Source organism: Salmo salar, chromosome ssa12 (assembly GCF_905237065.1).
Source record: "Salmo salar chromosome ssa12, Ssal_v3.1, whole genome shotgun sequence".
Classification (NCBI taxonomy): domain Eukaryota; kingdom Metazoa; phylum Chordata; class Actinopteri; order Salmoniformes; family Salmonidae; genus Salmo; species Salmo salar.
Window position 1 is genome coordinate 36,401,516 of NC_059453.1, and position 14,860 is coordinate 36,416,375.

A 14,860-nucleotide genomic window follows, 5' to 3' on the forward strand; every position below is an offset into this window, starting at 1 on the left:
CCACCCAACCCCTCAGATGTTGAGATCCTCCTTTTATCAGGGGAGGGCAAAGACGCTCGGGGGGCGATTCAATGACATACAAATCGCATACACACTTCACTGAGACGAGTAACACACACCCCCACACACACTCCAGTGTAATGAGTGATCCACACGTCCCCAGCGGCTCCGTGTGTGTGTGTGTGTGTGTGTGTGTGTGTGTGTGTGTGTGTGTGTGTGTGTGTGTGTGTGTGTGTGTGTGTGTGTGTGTGTGTGTGTGTGTGTGTGTGTGTGTGTGTGTGTGTGTGTGTGCGTGTGCGCGCGCGCGTGCGTGTGTGTGTGAGAGGAGAAGGGGAAGGCTAAGCCTTGGCTGCTCTTTCAGAACCTTTGCACTGATTTCTTTAAGGGAACACTGAATCACAGTGGTGAGAGACGAGATACTCAGAGCACTTAATATACCACCATCCCTACAAAATGTGGGTGCAATTATACATAATTTATAACAATAGCGATAGGGGAGCATAGAAATAGAATCATCAATAACTTAGAAATAGAATCATGGAACATTAACATGACCATTGACTTAAATGAGGATGCCTGTTCCAGAAATCCTATTTCTATGGCTGATAATTCATGCCGACTCATTAGAAGCCATTACATGAACCTCAACATCACAATCTCTCCTTTTGGACAGACAGGCTATTTCATAATTAATGAAAGACTCCTCTTTTCCAGAATTAACAGAGGGATCGTCAAGCGTAAATAATAAATGGGCGAGAGGGAGGGCTAGCAGTGTGTGAAGGTGCTAGCTGCCTAGCCCTAGTGCTTCGCTAGGATAATTAAGCATGTAATAATAAATGGGCAAGAGGGAGGGCTAGCAGTGTGTGAAGGTGCTAGCTGCCTAGCCCCAGTGCTTCGCTAGACTAATTAAGCATGTAGTAATAAATGGGGAAGGAGAGAGGGAGGGCTAGCGCCACACTAGGTCTTTGAGCCAGTGTGGGGGAGCGTTAGCCCCAGCGCTAGGCTATGCTAGGCTAATAAGGCATGTTTGATCGCTTGGCATAAATCCTAACATCAGACTGTTAAGACACCCCACAGGGGACAGGTTATGTGATGCATTACTCCCAAATATGAGCGCACAGGCGGGGGGCTTGAGCGGGGTTGGAGGGGGATGTCAGTAAAGCCACCGCACCGGCCATCAGTTTATTGGATCGCGTGTCATTGGCTCCAGCCACTTTCCCTGTCGTGAATGCTTGTATTACACTCTCTAAACACCAGTGAAGCAGACAGCCTATCGTCCATACCCACTGTAGTAATGCACTATCTGTATCCGAGTAGAAATGGAAAGTGTTTTCCACCAAGTAGATACATGTGTTAATTGTGCTTTGTAGCCTCTCTCTCTCTGCAGGGAAATCATTTAGTCTCTTTCTGCCTTAACTGTAGTTTCCTTTTTCTAAGAAATACTCCCTGAAACCAGGATTGGTGTTTCACTGAGGTGACCACTTATTTTTCATTAGTATACTCTTAATTGTATCTCTTAAATGTTTTAATGTGTTGTTTAATCTGTCAATTTGAATGTGCCATAACAATAAAATAATTTGAATTACTAATAAAAATAACACTTTGGTTCTATTACATGTTTTGTTATGACTTGTTTGGATATTCTTGTGGTTTTTCTCACTAGCAACATCATCACAGCCGAAACCACTTCAAAATATACAATTATGTACAATCAATCACAATGACTCTGTGAAAGCTTTCAGCAAGAGCTAAAGTGCTTTCTGACTTACAATGTAATTATATTTTAACAGGGAAAATGGGACTAGGGATGTTAGAACATATCAAAAAGGAATAACAGCTTGTTTGTATTTCATTTCCAAGTGATTATAACGCCAATGTCTTATGCCGTTGGTTATTGCTATGGAAACTACAAGGAGTGACTTCTCAATTCCAATTGTGTCTAACTTCCTTTAATTGCAACTGGCACCAGACCCTTTCTTCTATTCAATGCACAAAGTGCACAAAGTAGAGCTAACTCCATTACTGTAATGAAACAGGAGACGCAAATGCAAATTGTGAGGTTCTCAAATCATATTATCTCAAAGAGGCAATAAACTATGAGGGCGATATAACAGTTCCACAGCAGCCAACAACATGCATTACACATATGACTTCACCCTCCAATAAATTGGATGAAATAATGAGAAAAAAATGAGAAAAAATACCTTTGGTGGATTTTGGAGTCTTAATACAAGGGTGACTGTTTGATACAAGGGTGGAATTTCTGTTGCTCGCATAATTGTATCAACAGAATTTAAGGTGTCAGTGAGCAATTTGGGCAACATTGCACTCAACACCATCCAAACACAGCATCATCTGATACCTGATACAGCTCAAATTGCACATCATAAGTCTATGAATCATATCATCCCAGTGACAACTTTTGTGAGTAGGGGTAGAATTGGAATGTGTCCAACACGTACGGTGTATGGAAATCATTTTGACATGCAAAAATGTTTGTTTTTTGTGACAATTACAGTACTCTAAGTGACTTTTCCCAATTTCACCTGTTTGTGAGCATTAGGTTGTCTTATTGGCTGGGCAAACACTGGAAACTCACAACAGAGTAGTCACCTGTACCTTGTGGAGATAAAGTACCTAGGAGTTCTAAAATGTCCACTGGGCCTAGCGATATTCTTAGCAACAGCTCGGCTACTACTTGGCGCTGACCTATTTCTTCCTTTACCGTGAAAAATTGGTCCTGCCAGCTGGAGAGCTGTTACTGGTGCCTCATTGCCCCTCCATGTGGCTTACTTTTAAAGGCCCTGCCTGCCTCCAACCAAAAGCCCATTTTCCAGCTGGTGCGAGCCCGGGTCCCGTGCCACCAAGAGTAATGGCCATGGTCACGGTCGGTCAGAAAAGCGTACCCTATCCATCTGCCGTGCTGTGGTCGTGGATGCGGATATAACATCTAACATCTATAAAATTGTGCTACATGTTTTCTGTGATAAATATTTGCATCTGCATGTGTTTGTATACATAAGAAGGATATATGTCCTGTCAAATGTGTATGGGTGGTATAATCCACACGTTATACCACGTGCCTAATTTGTTTATCTGGACTCGCATGAGCCACTCGGGGGCAAAGAAGGCACTCAGGAGCACAGAAGTAGAGAGCTGCAGCAGATACCCAGGTTGTGCCTCAAATTAAACCCTATTCTCTATGTAGGGCAGTACTTCTCACTAAGGCCCGTAGGGAAAAGGGTGCTATTTGAGACGCAACCCAGTGAACCCCATGGAGAGAGGCCGTCCATTACTGACGATGGCCATTTATGTTTACGGGCACTTCAAGTCCCATCGTAAATTTCTCCCTTTGAAGATAATATTTTTTCCTTTCCGTAATCACCTGTGGGTTGTGTAAGTGTGGTGGAGGGGGGGGGGGGGTTCTTGGGAACATTGGTGTGTGTAACCACTATCGTTCATGTCACCTTTTTCTTCACAGAAAGAGCACCGAAAGAAAAATGATGTTTAATGTAGCCTGCTGTACTACAGTTAATTACCATATTGGATAGTAAGTCACATTTGCTTGACTATAGGAAATGTACCCCTTACGTTTTATAAAAAATCCCTTTACATGTATGTTTTTGAACAGAAGAAATAGGCCTACCAGCACAATTTCTGAGGCACATGGAAGAGAAATTATCACAGCTTTTTTGTGTGCAAAGAACAGCATGACCAAGTTTTGCAAGCCCATTTTGGTAAACACTGACTTACCAGCAGGCAGGGTTTTTCGAAGGCTTTGTTTTTCTTAATTGACAGATTGGCTTGACTCACAAATGTGCATGTATTGCTATGGGTCCATTGTTGGAACATACACATGTGAACAAGTCCATCTGTCGATGAGCATCAAACAGAATCGATGATACACAGCCACATACTGTACCTGTGTATTACCAAACATTGTGTAGGTGTTTGTGTTCGCTGGTGCCAATAAGCCAATATTGCGATCCCCTTATTACTTTGTTGCGATTAAATGTTAAGTATGCATATGGATTAAAGGTTTTCATTCAAACATTCAAAGTTACTACCCTACAGAAATCAACTTGCTGATTTGTAAATTGTACACTGAGTATATAAAACATTAAGAACACCTGCTCTTTCTATGACATAGACTGTCCGGGTGAATCCAGGTGAAAGTTATGATCCCTTTTTGATGTCACTTATTGAATCCACTTCAATCAGTGTAGATGAAGGGGAGGGGCCAGGTTAAAGAAGGATTTGAGACAATTGAGCCATCAATTGTGTATGTGGCTTTGAACGGGGTATGCTAGTAGGTGACAGGCACACTGGTTTGTGTCAAGAACTGCAAAACTTTCACGCTCAACAGTTTCCCCTGTGTATCAAAAACGGACATCCAGACAGCTTGGCACAACTGTGACACAATTAGTCATCAGAATCTTCATTTTTCATTTTAAGGACCACGTGAGTCAATAATCAGACCAAGATTCCCAGACACCAGAAATCTTACAAATGTATCATCTGACCCACAAATGTGTTATTTTTAGAAGTTTTAGATGGGATGGAAACATTAAAAAGTCATGAAAAAATGCTCTGGAAATGCAAACGGATGAATCAAATTAGCCCAATTTACTCCGCTATAGATATCCTCAGAAGCACACCTAAAACCAGTGTCTAGGTCCAAATATTCTTATAGCGTAGTTCTTTCCCTAGTTTCCTTTCCAACTTGGACTAAATAGGTGCCAGCAGTGACGTGGAAACATGCGGTGCATCTAAAAACTGGCCTCCTCTCCTTTTTCTGTACTGACCTCAAAACACAGGATAGGTCAGAGTAATGTTGTGGTTGCCACCAGGAATGTGCTTTTGAGGAAAGGAGAGGAAGCCACTTTAGACTATTGAGATGTACCCCTATATACAATCCTTTCCTCTCACCTATCAGCGGTCACAAGGGGACTTAAAAATATATATATCATGTTTTCAAGGGTTATACTGTTGTAATAGGATTTAGATTAGGAGTGTTTGTAATGTGTTCAGACATTTGATTGTGCTATTTAATGTCATTCATATAGGGGAAAACAGATATAGAACATGTTTTGCAAGCCTGGCATTGCATCTATTTTGCAAAAACAAAACTGAAACTGTATTGGTGCTTCTAATGCCTTAAGCTGTTTATGAATGTGTCTATGGTTTATATTCACAGTAGGGTGCCTGAAGCGTTACCTACGTATATGTTTCTCTCAGCATGGCTTCCTTTACTTTGAATGTCCACTCTTATATCTTCAGCTTATATTTCATAGTGTGTGGGTGTTTATTTTGCAAAGAGGTAATGTAGATGCACACAGACACACATGCATACACACATGCACATACTCACACACAAACACACACACATCCAAAATCCTCAGTATTCCACTCATGAGTGTAAAATTGCATCTGGCACCCAAAGGCATGTACACTGCGGACACACAGCTTCCCACAGTTCTTTGCATTTCACGCTGTCACATGATATAAAACTTGTTCACATTTTTCTGGCATTTTCTCTCCTTGTGTACTTGACATGAGATGCTTACTCTTTCTCTACTGAAGGAGGTATCTGTTTTCTTCAACTCCAAGTCAAATAGACTATAAGACTATAATCCTGGAGATAAACTTCACATAATTAAATTAAAGTTGAATTAAACACAACTCCCCAAACAATTCTCAAAGCCTTGTGGGACAACAAAAAAGTCTTATTAAGTTTAAAATGATCATCCGTTTTGGTAAAAAACCAATTTAATAGGAAATGTACCTAATTTAAGCAACATATAACAATTATTCATTGATTGGCTTCATGAATTAAATATAATGGGGGCTATTTATATTGTTAACTGAGTGTATATGTGAATTACTGATTATATAAATCTGTCTCATTAGGACTCGAGGGACAGTGCCTGCATCAGCCTCCAGGCACATGCTTCCTGATGCTAACTAGTCCAAACTCTCAGCCATCCACTTGCCCTAGCTTACTTCAAAGCAGCGGGAGAGGAAAGAGGCCTACATTAGCATATATTTACATACCTACAGATGCACCCTAATTTGTGGCAGCTGTTGGATTAAATACTTCTCATTGGGAGAGATGCATGGGCATAATTTCCGCTAGGGACTATACCTGGGTTCAAATACTATTTGACATCTCTCAAATACTTTGAGCATTTTCCCTAGTCAGCCTGAAGTGTTAGATGGGTGGGGTTTGCAGCTTTGTGACTATTCTATTGGTCCATTAAGCCAGACAAGGTCAGTCATGCACATATAAAGTGTCACACCCTGAACTGTTTCACCTGTCTTGTGCTTGTCTACACCCCCCACCAGGTGTCTCCCATTTCCCCCATTATCCCATGTGTATTTACACCTTTGTTTTCTGTTTCTGTTGCCAGTGCGACTTGTTTTGTTAGGTCTTACCAGCATGTTTCCCATTTCGCCTGTTCTCAAGTTTTTGTTTTTTAGTCCACCCGGTTCTGACCATTCTGGCTACCTTGAACCTGCCTGCCGTCCTGTACCTGCCTGACTCTGACCTGGTTTACGAACCTCTGCCTGCCCTCGACCTGCCTTTTGCCTGCCCCTTTGTAATAATAAATATTCTGAGAATTGAACTATCCGCCTCCTGTGTCGGCATCTGATTCATATCCTGAGACGTGATAATAAAGTATCTGAAATGACTTGAAATATTATTTAAATCCAGGTCTGCAAGGGACTAGGGACGCACACACATACATTTCGATGTTAAATGTTTCTCCCCAACACCTTTGTCTAGTGATGTCATAATTTATTGCCCAATTAGATACTGTAGAAATGTATGAAATTAGCTTTGAATGGAAATTTGACAAAAGAGATTTGAATAGCAATGGGGGAGGTCCCCCAAATCCCTTGTCTGATTTTGCACCCCACATTTTATATACAAGTTTTGTAGGAATGTTAATTTAAGGGCCTTTTAGAACACAATGAAAAAGGTTACATGGGTACGGAAGTCCTAGATCAGCCCTTCAAGCTGAACAGAGTAAAACAGAATGGGGCTTTCTGTCTTTTCATTCTAAAACACATGTAAGATGAATGTTATGTTTCAATTCCCTCTCTAACCCCATCTGCTGAAAACACTGCAGAAGTCAAAGAGCTAATAGAACTCATTATAAACCCATGAATGTTCTAGTAACTCACACATTTTTTTGCCCATAAGGCGATACCCCCTCTATTATTCCCGTCTTTGAGCTCGTAACTGTAAGTCAGCAATAAACCGAAAGAAGTTGTAACGACTGTCGTATAGAGGGGACCAAGGCGCAGCGTGTTAAGTGCTCATAATGACGTTTATTTAAACTCAGAACACTAAAGAAAATAACAAAGAGAAAAAAAACAGCTAACAGTTCTGTCAGGTACTGAAGTCTACACAGAACACAACTAAACAGAATACAACTGCCCACAAACACAATAGAAAAAACCCCAACTTAAATATGATCTCCAATTAGAGACAACGCGAACCAGCTGCCTCTAATTGGAGATCATCCCGAAAAACTCCAACATAGAAATAGAAAACTAGAACTAAACATAGAAATAGAGAACATAGAAAAACCACCCAAAACAACCCCTGTCACGCCCTGACCTACTCTACTATAGAAAATGACATCTTACTAGGGTCAGGACGTGACAGAAGTGTGTAAAACCTGACATTTTTTCACACAAAACAAATCGGTTACTTTCATTGTCTCGTCCCTTGCATCTGGGCTAAGAAATCAATTTCAATCTCCACCAAATGCAGGTGTCTTTAGCGGTAAACCGATTAGTGTTTGATGTTACAGTATCTATCCTTAGACCAATATACATCCCCTCTAGACTTTTGTAAAATGTGTGTGTGTGTGTGTGTGTGTGTGTGTGTGTGTGTGTGTGTGTGTGTGTGTGTGTGTGTGTGTGTGTGTGTGTGTGTGTGTGTGTGTGTGTGATGCTACAAGCACCGTGAGGATACAGTCTTTGGGGATTCGCTAACTCATGTGTTCCAGTTCATTATGTTACTGACACTATTTAAAGTCGTTATAGGCCATAAACAGGTTTAAGTTACAAATTCTTCACAGATCCCAAATTATTTTGACAAGGAGTCAATAATAAATAAAAAAATGATGGTTGCTTTACCTTTCAAAACAGTCTACTCCCATAAGACACAATAGTTGTCAGAATAAATAAAATCAAGATACAAGGATTTCAAATACAGTATAATCGTTTTGACGGGCATTTCTGGAACACGTATCAGGGACAATGAAATATCAAACAACTTATACAAATGTCGGAAGACTGTAGACACAACACTCAATTACACAAAGTAAGACATTGCCCTGGACAATTCAGTCAGCTTTGATAACTTTAACCAGTCTGTTTATCTTCCAACCAAACCATCAACTCCTTGGCCTTCCGGTTGTCAAAAAGCTTTCTGTATGTACCATGTCTTCCCCTTAGGAAGTGCTTTGGACTCTCATCTGAAAAAGTGTGTGTATATACAGTATGAGACTCTGAGCACACAACCAGGTCAGAAGGACTGTTATGGTGTTCTGGAGCCAGGCGGGTAATTGCCTCTCGGCTCCAAAAGATGACATCCTTCTTCTTCACGCTTCAGTGAGTTTTGCCTGCCTACGCTTTTCCCGCAGTTGCACAGGTCATCTGAAAACCCTCGCACGGTGCATGGGACCCTTCGTTTCTGTCGTTTCTGTCCGTTTCCTCGCAGTCTTCACAGGTTACTTTAATGGTTGCGGACGGCCCTTGACACTACGTGGTTTTAATTGTGTTTGGATTGGCTTCGCGTTTAGACTGTGAAGATGAGAGGTGAGAGAGCCTCATTCTATTAAGATCCATCTGCTGTTGTGGGAAAACATTACCTGAACCTTCTTGGTGAGATGATGTAACGCAGTCATAAGCATGTCATAACAGAGTTATAAGCAGTTATACACTCTTACAAAAAAGGGTTCTAAAAGGGTTCTTCGGCTGTCCCCATAGGAGAACCCTTTGTGGTTTCAGGCAGGCCCCTCTGTAGAAAGTGTTCTACATGAAACCCAAAAGGGTTATACCTGCACCAAAAGAGTTCTACCTGGAACCAAAACGGGTTCTTCAAAGGGTTCTGCTATGGGGACATCCGAAGAACCCTTTTAGGTTCTAGATAGCACCTTTTTTCTAAGAGTATAGCTAAGCCTTGACTTACTTCTGCCAGGGAAGGGGGCATCGGGGTAGTAACCTAACTACTGGGGCTCCAGGTAGAAGTTCCCTTTTGACACAGATCTAAAATCGGCTTGCCCTCCCCAAATCCTAACCTTAACCATTGTCAGGAAATAAGCTAAACTGACCTTAGATCAGCTTCCAGGGGCAACTTTACCTTACTCCCCACTGGGTCAGACAACAAAGGACGAAAGCATGTCAGGGCAAGATCACTAATCTTCAAAGTTCCAGCGAACACAAAAGTTAGAGAGGGGTAGAGTTTTTAGAAAATCATGATAAAAAAGATAACACAACCATCTAAAATCCTTAATAATTTAAAGTTTCATTATTTTAATTTGCAACATTAATCAGTCATTTTGTTACAATACATGGTAAAAGATAGTGGGGCTCCTTTTAATGTTATTATTTTGTAGCAAATGAGCAATTTAATTTGGTCTATCAAGTTCTGATGTCTTAAAATGTATCAAATATTCTGAGCTTGAATAAAATAAATGCACTTGAAGGATTGGCCCGGACGCAATGCAAAAAGGTTTTTGGGTCGTCAATAGAATCATAAATAAGTTATTTTGAGATTACAGTCACTGTTAAAGGAGACATCATGTATGCCCAGTCATTGCATTGTACTGTAATTATACAGTTGATCACACTGCTGTATAAATAGCTGGGGACTGCGTCCAAGATGCCCGACCGTTGTTTTCAACATAATCTACTAACGTTCACATACACCGATTCATACATATTTCCGGGTTGCATCCAGTTTACACAGCCCAAATTCACATTTGCACTAGCACTCAGTGCGTCATCAAGTCATCCAAAAACATGGCAGACATTAGATTATTAGAAAATTGTAATATCTTTGGCCGTGAGTGATGAAAAAGAAATCGGCCTCAGAAACAATTCTTTCAATGGTTCAATGGATGTTTTATGTACAAAGATGATGAGTAAAGTGTCTAATTAAGAATTTTCAAATATGATTTCTCAAAGTGGCCGTCTATGATAATTCGATTTCTGGGACGGGCATCAGTTAAACCCCAGAACCGATGCAAGGTTGTAGGAGCAGTTGAAACCGTGCTTCTAGACCGCTCCTGGCCCCTTGACTGATCATGAAGAATCATGATATATCTGAGGACTGTAATAGCGATCATGAAAATAAAGTTTTTTTAAATGTATGTCTCACCAATGAGTTTAGAGGGTTTATGAATTATTGATAGCTTCCTTGTGAATTCAATGCTTTATAGTGCAAATTATAGTGCCTTTTTAACATGACACCACGTTCTTATGATCTCAAAGTCATAGGCTATAGTCGAAGTGTTAATGTCTTACAAAAATGTACATAGAAGTATAAATACATATGACTTGACAAGAGAGTAATAAATACATTTAATTGTTAATGCTTCAACTTTTACTGTGTTCTCCCTCATAAGGTAGTATTTCCCCCTGAACACTCAATCCAAAATGGCTGCCAATTCTGTCACCAAGGTCCAGAGCATTAACTGGTCCTTTCCCCCCCCTGCCTCCCTCCCAGACTCTCTCCTAATCCACAAAATTCTTTCCTCAGCTCAGCTCAGCTCAGCTCAGCTCACCTCTCCTAACCCACCATATAATAATTACTCATTTCTACCCACCCCTCTTATGCAATGCATATTGAATTAAAGCCTGTCTTCAAGCCCCTCTCTCCCACTCCCACAACCCTAAAGACCATAATTTAGGAGCCTGCTGAGTCATTGATTGGATTGTGAAGGGGTCACAGAGACTGTACCAACCCGCCACAGTTACAAAATGGCCAACCACGTGACAGGACATCCTCTCAGCCAATCTCCATTGGAGCGTGGCTAATGGGATGTGTGCATTGATTTTGTTGTCGTGGTCGTTGCCTCAATACTTTACAGTGATGATCGTATCAGCACTGATCAAACATTAATCTAGAATATTTAGGATATTATGGCAATCACCACCATTTCAGAAGCTAATAGCGCCCATTTGACCAGGAAGGATGGAGAACTTTGGATGGATGTTTGTTTTAGCCATGCACGTTATTGTCAATAGGGACAGAGTAATGGAAGGTTAAGTCAGATGGATGACATCAATACTAACATCAATACTTTTTAAAGAGATACTTGCTGTCAAGGAATTGAACACACACTATAATACACCATAAAAATGAATGTTGACCTTGTCTCCGTTTGATTGGTAAAAAAAAGTCAGTTCATAGTTCTATTTTGCCCATGGTATAAAACGACTATTCCCAGACCAAAAATGATTAACCATGAACTAGTACGGTGTCAATATTAGGAGGCATTCATAGGCAACTCCTGCTGAGAATGAAATAACTTAGGTTGAGACTGCGACGTTCCTAATATGGAGACCGTAGTGGAGGATTCTCACACATTGTCTTGCTGACAGTCAGCTAGGCCCTACAGGACGTTAAAGCCCTTTGGGCCAGCTGGCAAACTCACTCAGCTCACCAGCCCTCTAGCACTAACGGACCTCCAGGGAAGCTCAATGTCAGCCAGAGGTCGCAGGCCATTATCAGTCATTGTTCAATACTACTGTATATAAAGTAGTATTTCCTTCCACATGTTGTGCCACATTTCTGCGGACTCCATCATTAACTGGTTCCAGGAACCAGCAGCACCTTTCAATATTTGAAAATGATGCTATGCAGAGTAGCCCACTGTGTTACAGTAACTACAGATCTTGGAGATTAGATTATCCCACCCACCCACGATCTAACCATTAGAAGATTGAGAAGATATCTGATCCTATGTCAGTTGGGGGGGGGGGTAACCTCTCTACCTACTCCACAACACTGTTTTCCTCGTAAGTGTTAATTGTTGCACAACACTACCTGAATGACATGTGGGGGAAAATATTCCTCTGCATGTTTCTCTCCCCTAAGCATGTTACAATTTCCATTCCTTATTAAAACTAAGCAAATGATTACCGTAGAGTTGGTTTTGTAAATTGCAAGGTGGTGGACCGCCTCAAAACAACACACACACACACACACACACACACACACACACACACACACACACACACACACACACACACACACACACGCGCACACACGCACACACACACACACACACACACACACACACACACACACACACACACACACACACACACACACAGTGACACACACCAACCAACCAAGCGCTGACTCCCTGGGAGACCCCCTCCGATGTTTTTTAGGAATGTCTCCATCCTCCCAGCATGCAACAGTGCCTGGAGCAAGAGCTTCAAAGGCTCAGCAACGTGTGAAACAATCTATCTCATATCTCACACGTCCTCCTGTGCCATTCTTCTCCTGTGTTTGTGTGTGTGTGTGCATTCAAACTCCTGTGTCATCGCTTGTAGGATCGCTTGTGTGTTTCGACACAGCGATCTGTCAGTCACGTTGGCAACTGTACATTGCCTATCGTGGGCGGGCGCAATCATCCTGTTAAAATTCTGCACACGTCTCCCGTATTAAGAACCAAAGTGGTTTTGATGGCACCAGTTTTGACAGACATGCTGGGTAAATACAGCTTCAGCTCGGTTATCTCCCAGGAGTACCGATTACAAACTGTAGAGTAGGGCAAGGTTGCATTCCAAATAGGTTTAGACCCCGTATGGGCCCTAGTCGATAGTAGTGCACTAAAATGGGAATAGATTGCATTTGGGACACAACCCAAGGGCTCCACTTTACATTTAGTCTTCATAAAACATTCATAGCACTTCCATATGGAAACTCCTAAAGGAGTGTACAAAGAATGTATAATAAGTTGCATGTGTAACAGGGTTGGTTATGTTTCCACTTGCCTCTAAAGAAATGTGTATTTAATGTTCAAGCATTCTTATTGGTTGGTTCAATTCCGATGACAATAAGGTGTGTTGTTATTGGCCCCGCTTAGAGATGGGTGGAGATCACAAACGTCAGGTCTCCCCAGCATGAAAATGTCACGCAAGAGGTAGGTCACGTTCTGAATACTGTATTCTATTTTTATATTTTACAATGTGTACAAGTTTGCTGTACATTGCTGATTTATATGTGTGGGTATATGGTACCTGTTAGGGAATGAGGGGCTTTCTGGGATGTGCTTTGGTATATGATTGCTGTATATAAGTGTGTTAGCTAGCATGCAACAATGTAATGGTCACTTAAGCCCACTGCTAACACAGTTGTTTTCATGCTATATTTTTAACCATCGACAGCCATCAACATAATTTAGCACTGCACAACTAACGTGCTGTTTCCTATTTAACTACAGATAATGAATAATGCTTAACTGGGACCACTGGCTGGGGTGATTTCTTTGAACAAAACACAACGAAAGGAGAGTACGATTAGCATCTGTTACACTGGTGCCGAGACACGTCTTCTTGTCTTCGCTGGACGTCACGTGAAGGAATCATCAAGCCGGCTTCAAGAAGTACGGTGGTTGCTGATGCACACCAGAGGCAAAACGTCTGCATATGAATGGGTTCGCATTCTGCACAAGCTGAATTTTCAAGAAGCTCCTGGTAGCATGAGTGAGTGGGGGAAATATAATATACTGTTTATTAATTGTATGTGGTGATAGTATGATTATTTAGTGATGTAATTGTGCTGTTACGGTAGTAACTTTCCGATGTCAGTTAACGTGAGTGCGCCGCCACTTTTTGCCACACGGTGGCGAGAGCTGTTTATGAGGGCGTTTCTTGTTACTTTTCTGTGTCGATTCTTGGTCTCGCTACTGAACTTTCATTTTGAGTGTGTTATATTCAAGCTGATTTTATAAGTGTGTTCATATTGACATATTTTTATTTACTTAATTTTAGTTCCACCAGAAAAAAATTCAAATATTCTCATGTTTTTGCCACACCATTGGAAGTATGCTTGGGGTCATTGTCCATTTGGAAGACCCATTTGCGACCAAGCTTGAACTTCCTGACTGATGTCTTGAGATGTTGCTTCAATATATCCACATAATTTTCCTCCTCATGATGCCATTTATTTTGTGACGTGAACCAGTCCCTCCTGCAGCAAACCACCCCCACAACATGATGCTGCCACCCGCGTACTTCACGGTTGGGATGGTATTCTTCCGCTTGCAAGCCTCCCCCTTTTTCCTCCAAACATAATGATGGTCATTATGGCCAAACAGTTCTATTTTTGTTTCATCAGACCAGAGGACATTTCTCCAAAAAGTACGATATTTGTCCCCATGTGCAGTTGCAAACCGTAGTCTGGCTTTTTTATGGCGGGTTTGGAGCAGTGGCTTCTTCCTTGCTGAGCGGCCTTTCAGGTTATGTCGATATAGGACTTATTACACTGTGGATATAGATACTTTTGTACCTGTTTCCCCCAGCATCTTCACAAGGTCCTTTACTGTTGTTCTGGGATTGATTTGCACTTTTCGCACCAAAGTACGTTCATCTCTAGGAGACAGAACGCGTCTCCTTCCTGAGTGGTATGACGGCTGCGTGGTCCCATGGTGTTTATACTTGCGTACTATTGTTTGTACTGATGAACGTGGTATCTGCAGGCATTTGGAAATAACTCCCAAGGATGAACCAGACTTGTGGATTTCTACAATTATTTCTGAGGTCTTGGCTGATTTCTTTTGATTTTCCCATGATGTCAAGCAAAGAGGCACTGAGTTTGAAGGTA